The sequence below is a fragment of the Lissotriton helveticus genome, chromosome 5_1 (assembly GCF_964261635.1).
Source record: "Lissotriton helveticus chromosome 5_1, aLisHel1.1, whole genome shotgun sequence".
Taxonomy (NCBI): domain Eukaryota; kingdom Metazoa; phylum Chordata; class Amphibia; order Caudata; family Salamandridae; genus Lissotriton; species Lissotriton helveticus.
In genome coordinates this window covers 1,715,881,382-1,715,887,381 of record NC_136065.1, presented here as the reverse complement: position 1 = coordinate 1,715,887,381, position 6,000 = coordinate 1,715,881,382, and the positions used below count along the sequence as shown (strand labels likewise).

The following is a 6,000-nucleotide window of genomic DNA, read 5'->3' as shown; positions in this document are numbered from 1 at the left end:
ATGCTGTGAAATACATCCTTGGGTGTGGAAACCGTCGGTATAGCTAAATCCCGTGCACACATACATAATCAAACAAGAAATACAAGTGTTAGTTGTAAGCAAATTGTACAGAATTCTTGGATGATGCCGTAATTTCTTCATTCTGATGAAAAACACAACCAGCCAACACGTGTTTCGTCAGGGAAAAGTTGTCCCATGACTCTCTTCAGGGCTGAAGGGAGTTACCTCAACTCTGTGATATCCCTAGGCCGGTGATAATTCCAACCCGGTTCGGCACGAGTCAAGAATAAGGGATTCCAAGATAATGAGAAGTAAGGCGTCTGAAAAATGTATCAGCAGTATTTCGTGATCGGAATGCCGGTGATACTTCCAACCTGGGAGACCTCAATCGGAATCAAATTGCAAGAAGCGAGTATCATGTGGTAATCTTTATTAGGTTAGTCAATCGACCAGTACCGCCAGTAGAGTACAAGCAAAATCCAGTTCAAAATTCCTTTATTCTATGCACAATAATTGATTCCCAGCTTATAGGTTAGAACTCGGTTAATGTTAAGGCTGAACACGTGTGTGTGTTCACCATATCCAGTTGGAGAGAATCTGTGCCACCATGATGTGTTTATTTGTCTTCACCCAAATGGATATGGTGAACATTGCAGCATTTGATTGGTCAGGGGAGCCTGGCTTCCTGTCCCACGAGGAGAGCAGGAGCATGGATCAGAGACGCAGTGAGACCAGTGACAAGGTAAGTGCTGTATCTTTAAAAAAAAATGCTTTTGTTTTCCATTGCACTACCTCGCACCCGCGCCCCTCCTTCCTCCAGCACCCGCCCCAGCCCCGCCACCCGCGAGTCATGCCAGCAGCCATTGGAAGAGGACGCTGATTCATTGAAAGACATTCATTGTTGCAGTATCCTGACAGCAGGTAGGAGTGGAATAGCGTGAAAAGATGGGGTATGTGTGCTGCTGGAGCACAGAGGAACACAGAGGGAGTAAGTGCTGCAGGAAGTGCTGGAGGAGTAGAGCACTCAAGTTTTTTTATTCCCTGTACCACTTCCAATCGAGGTTTTTAATTTTCATTCTGGTACTTGAAGTGTTTTTACTGTAATATAAGTTCAGGGCTCCAGGTACAAGAGTTAAATACAGTTCCTGTGGTGAATGATATCTGGAAACCCTGGTGGCCGCAGGACATGTCCCCTCCCGCCAGTATATCCCTGAAGGCCAAAAATCTGGGAGTTATCATCGACAGCGACCTATCTTTCGGACCGCATATCTCTTCCCTTACTGGGAAATGTTTTGGCATCCTTCGGATGCTTCGTAAATTTCTCCCCCTAGTGTCCATCCAGCACAGGAAAATTATTGTCCAGGCACTGGTTGGTTCTAGGCTGGATTATGCGAATGTTTTATTTCTGGGACTTCCCAAATATTTGGTTAGACGTCTACAAATCGCCCAGAATTCAGCGGCCCGAGCTATCTTCGGTCTTCCGAGAAGAGCCAGAGTCACTGATCTTCTCTCAACATTACACTGGCTACCCATCGCCAAAAGGATTCTTTTTAAAACTCTGACCACGACTTTTAAGGCCTTACATGGTATAGGCCCTAAATATATTACAAAACGACTGTCTTGGTACCAGCCCTCCAGATCTCTCAGATCTTCGTCCCTTTTTATGATGAATGTTCCCATTATCAGGCGCGCTAGAGCAGGAGGCCGGTCCTTTCGCTATTTAGCTCCTCGCGCTTGGAATGACCTTCCGATTTCTCTAAGACAGGCTTCTAGGCTTCTTTCATTCCGAAAGGCCCTTAAAACATGGCTTTTCTCTCTTAAACTGGTATGGTTTTCTAGCTTTTATGTGTCCCTTTAGTTGTTATGTTGCTCCCTTTTTGGTGGGTACCTTCGTCAAAGCGCCGGGATACTCCATGGAGTGGCCGTGCGCTATAGAAGCATAAAATTAACATAACATAACATAACACACTTGGAGTTGTTGAGTGAGAGCTTTGCAGGAGTCACCTGGCTTCAAAGCTGGTTCAAAGTCACCTGGCTTCAGAGGCATATTTGGACTGGTGGGTATGTTGCTAATGTGGCTTGGAGCAACTCAATGCCTGGATGTTATTCATTATAAGAATATATGCTAATACTGTTTTTCTGCTGAGTCAGCAACTACAATTGTAATGCAGTGCCGCTTGAGATTTCACTCCTAAGCCATAAAAATGTCACGGATAGACAAATAAAAAACATAGAAATGCCACATATAAACATGGTGAAGACTTGGCACCCCAAGTTTCAAATGATATGCTGGAAACAGCATAAAAAAGAACCTATTCTAATCTGAACTTGACTGTAACGATGGTTGTATGCTATATGTGGCTCACAGTTTTTGGTGAAAGATTTTCAGTCTTTATCTATGCTAATATGGGGAGGTGAGGAAAGCTCACACCTGCCTGCTGTAATGGAAGCACAAGCTATTTATCAGTCAGGGAAGTGATTATTTCTGCTGTCACTAGTCAGATAGTACATAATATAAGCGACCGGAAAAATAATGCATATCCTCTGCTGTGTAGCCAGTGGCTAAAACTTCGCTCTGTACCCGGCCGCAGGCTAAGTAGTAGAAACGTATTGACCAGCATCCTGTTAAATAGTATATAAAAGGTTGTTATTTAGGCCGACATGAAAGAAAAAAAAAAGGAATTTGGGAAATGGTAGGGTGGCATTCATCTTGTAATGGAATGCAGGAAAGTGAGGAATTTGAAAGTAAATGCCTACTCAAATGCACAAAGTACATGAATTAGGGTACTTTTTGTTTTTACAGATAAGCAGTAAAATGAAGTTTTAATAATATGCTTAAAAATAGAGCTTCTGTTTCAGATGCCTCATGATATGATACACATATTTTCTGCTACAGTCGGTGAGTACTCTGCTGCAAAGAACAATTAATATGGTTTTAATGCATGTTACATACATGTTTTCTAAACTCATGAGATTATTTATTTGTTTATTTGGAAGTCTTCTATAGCGCCAGCCAGACCCGAGGGTATCGGAGCGCTTTACAACATGATGAAGAGAAGACAAATTACAGGGCAAAGGCATGGAAGGAGAAATACAGAAAAGGTTCAAAGGGAAGCTTTACAGATTCTGCTGAGTGTCAGAGGTAAGCCGTTGAAGGAGAAAATGTTCAAAAAGGAGGCTTTACAGTTCTGCTGAGTGTTTGCGGTGAGCCGTTGAGGTAGAGAGGTCGAGGGGGACGAGGCGAGGCATTGAGGAGGAGGGGTCAGGAGGTAGTTTCAAAGTCCTAGTGGAGGCACGACTGGTGCTGGAAAAGTTTGCTTCGTGGTGCCGACCCAGGGGTTGAGAGTTCGGAGATGTGGAAGAGGTAGGAAGTGGTTGTGCGCTGACTGAAGGCTGCCCGTTGGGGGAGCACTGATGGGTGGCAGCCTGGTGGAGGTGAGAGAGTCACGTGATTGCGTTCGGGAAGACGAGGTTGAGGTAGAGAGTTTTTAGGAAGATTTTTAATTTTGGAAAGGAGGGGGTGGTTCTGATGTTGACTGGGATGGCGTTCCAGATTTTCGGGGCGTTTCCTGCAAAAGAGCGGGCAGCAGTCTTTTGTTTACGTGTTTTTAAGGGAATGAGTAGGAGAGAGTCGGAACACCTGAGGCTTCATGATTGTCCGACTTTCTTGAGTTTGGAGGCTAAGTATTCCGGTTTCCCTGTGTGCAGGGCTTTGTGTCTGAGGCAGGCAGTTCTGTAACTGGCTCGCATTTCGACTGGGAGCCATTTTAGATCTCTGAGCGCAGGAGAAATGTGGTCAAATTTCTTGATTTCGGTGACCATTCTGGTAGCAGCATTGAGGGTAGTTTTAAGCGGGGCTAGGTGAGAGCGAGCAGTCCCGGAGAGAACTGCGATCCCATAGTCCAGTCTGGACAACACCGGGGCTAGGGTGGCTTGCTTGAGGTCGGAGGAAGGGATGTGGGGTTTGATTTTGTAAGGAGCTTCAGATTGAGGAAGGCGCTGTTGGCGGAGTTCTTGATGTCAGTGGAAATGGAGAGTTCATGGTCAAGGGTGATTCCCAGTGATTTGACTGAGGTTGCCAGGGTGAGATTTCCGTTGAGGGCATCAATAGCTTTCAACTATTCAACGATTTGCGGGTTTTCATCATTGTTGGAGATGAGGAGGATCTCGTTTTTGTCCTGATTGAGTTTGAGGTGGTTAGTTGATAGCCATTCTTGGACTTCATTGAGGGTATTGTTGAGTCTTTGAATGTCGTTAAAGGAGGAGGTTTCCAAGTAGATCTGTGTATTATCTGCATAGAGATGAAAGGTGATGTTTACTTTTTTCAGAATGGAGGTGAGAGGTTCCATATATATGTTGAACAGTTGAGGGGAGAGAATGGAGCCTTGAGGAACGCCTCTGTTAACGGGAACGAGTTCGGAGGCAAAGGATTTGATTTTTACTCTTTGTGAGCGGTTTTGGAAGAAGGAGGAGAACCACTGAAGGATCACTTTCTCTGCGACTGCCCGTTCTTTGAGAGCTTTGATGAGAACACTGTGGTCTAAAGTGTCAAAAGAAGCAGACAAGTCTAGAAGGATGAGGAGACAGCAGTGGCCAGCGTGGAGGGAGCTGAAGATGTCGTCCATGATGTTGAGGATTGCAGTTTTGGTGCTGTATCCTTTTCTGAAGCCAGATTGGTGTTGGTCGAGCAAGTTTATGTTGTCAATATGTTTGTTCAGTTGACGAAGGACACATTTTTCGAGGACTTTGGCAAGGAAAGGGAGATTGGAGATGGGTCTGAAATTATTCAGGTCGGTTGCGTCTAGGCCAGGTTTTTTCAGAAGAGGAGTGACTGTTTATGATTTCGCATCAAAGTGGAGCTAGTGAGAGTTTCAGCTCTTTGACTATTTGAGCGGGAATGGGATCGAGGTTGTGCGAGGATGGCTTGGAGGAGGAGATAAGTTTGAGGATCTCCGATTCTGAGATGGGGTCAAAGGAGGACCAGGTTGTTGCTGGACTTTTTTTGTGGAGATTTCGCTTGTTGGAGAGCAGTCTATGTCTTGGGGAAGAAGGTTAAGGTCCAGAGAGAGTTCAATCAAGTTGATTTTTTCGTTGAAGAAGTTGGCGAAGTTGGCGCATAAGGTTTTTGAGGGCTAGACGAGGGATGTTGTTGGCTTGGACATTTGTTTTTTAATGATCTCAAAGAGTTCTCTTGGCATGTTTTTGGCCTGATCCAGCGCGGTGCAGAAAAAGTTGGATTTTTTGTTGTTGACATGTTGTTTGTACTTTCTTCTTGCTGCTCTGAGTTCGTCGTAACGGCTGGAGGATGGGTCTTTTCTCCAGAGGCGTTCAGAGGCTCTGAGTTGCCTTCTTTCCCATTTATGTCCTTGTTGAACCAGGATCTGGAGGGAATGTTCCTGGATTTTTTTCAGTTTCAAGGGGGCTAGTTCGTCAAGGATAGAGGACATGATAACGTTGTAGTGGGTTGTGAGTTCTTCAGTGGAGAAGCCTACCAGGGAGTTGGGCAGGCGGGAGGATATTTTCTCTTCTAACTCATCTGTGTTGATCTGCGATAAGTTTCTCCACCTTGAGGGGGGGTTTGAGATGGAGAGCAGAGGCAAGGTCTGATAAGGGAGGTGGAATAGGATAAGGTGATGGTCTGACCAGTCGACGGGCAGGATGTGGTCTACGATGATTGCGTCATGATTGGCGATGATGGCATTCAGGATAGCTCCTTTGTTGTGGGTTTCTTGAGACCAGTGCTGGGTGAGGTTGATGGAAAGGAGAAGGTCATTTAAGCTTTGTACAGGAGCACCGTTCTTATCATTTCAGTGAAGGTTAAGGTCGCCTAGAATGATATTGTTGGAATCTTGGAGTGAGCAATGTGCGATTAGGTCAGATAGGTGTTCTGTGAAAGTGACGGAGTTGCCTGGGGGTGGTATAGGAGGTGGAAGTGCACTAGGTTATTGTTGGTGGTTTTGATGTTGGCGGTAAGGCATTTGAATGAGTTGTATATGAAGT

At 45.1% G+C, this 6,000-nt stretch overlaps 1 long non-coding RNA gene across 1 annotated transcript in view; it reads left to right on the top strand.

The window, feature by feature from the left end:
• The first annotated feature begins 3,009 nt into the window (after positions 1-3,009).
• The window catches only part of LOC144753793 (uncharacterized), a 39,913-nt gene continuing 36,922 nt past the window's right edge, over positions 3,010-6,000 (top strand). The window contains exon 1 of the long non-coding RNA XR_013594533.1: positions 3,010-3,142. This is a non-coding gene — a long non-coding RNA (uncharacterized LOC144753793). The remainder of the gene's footprint in view (positions 3,143-6,000) is intronic.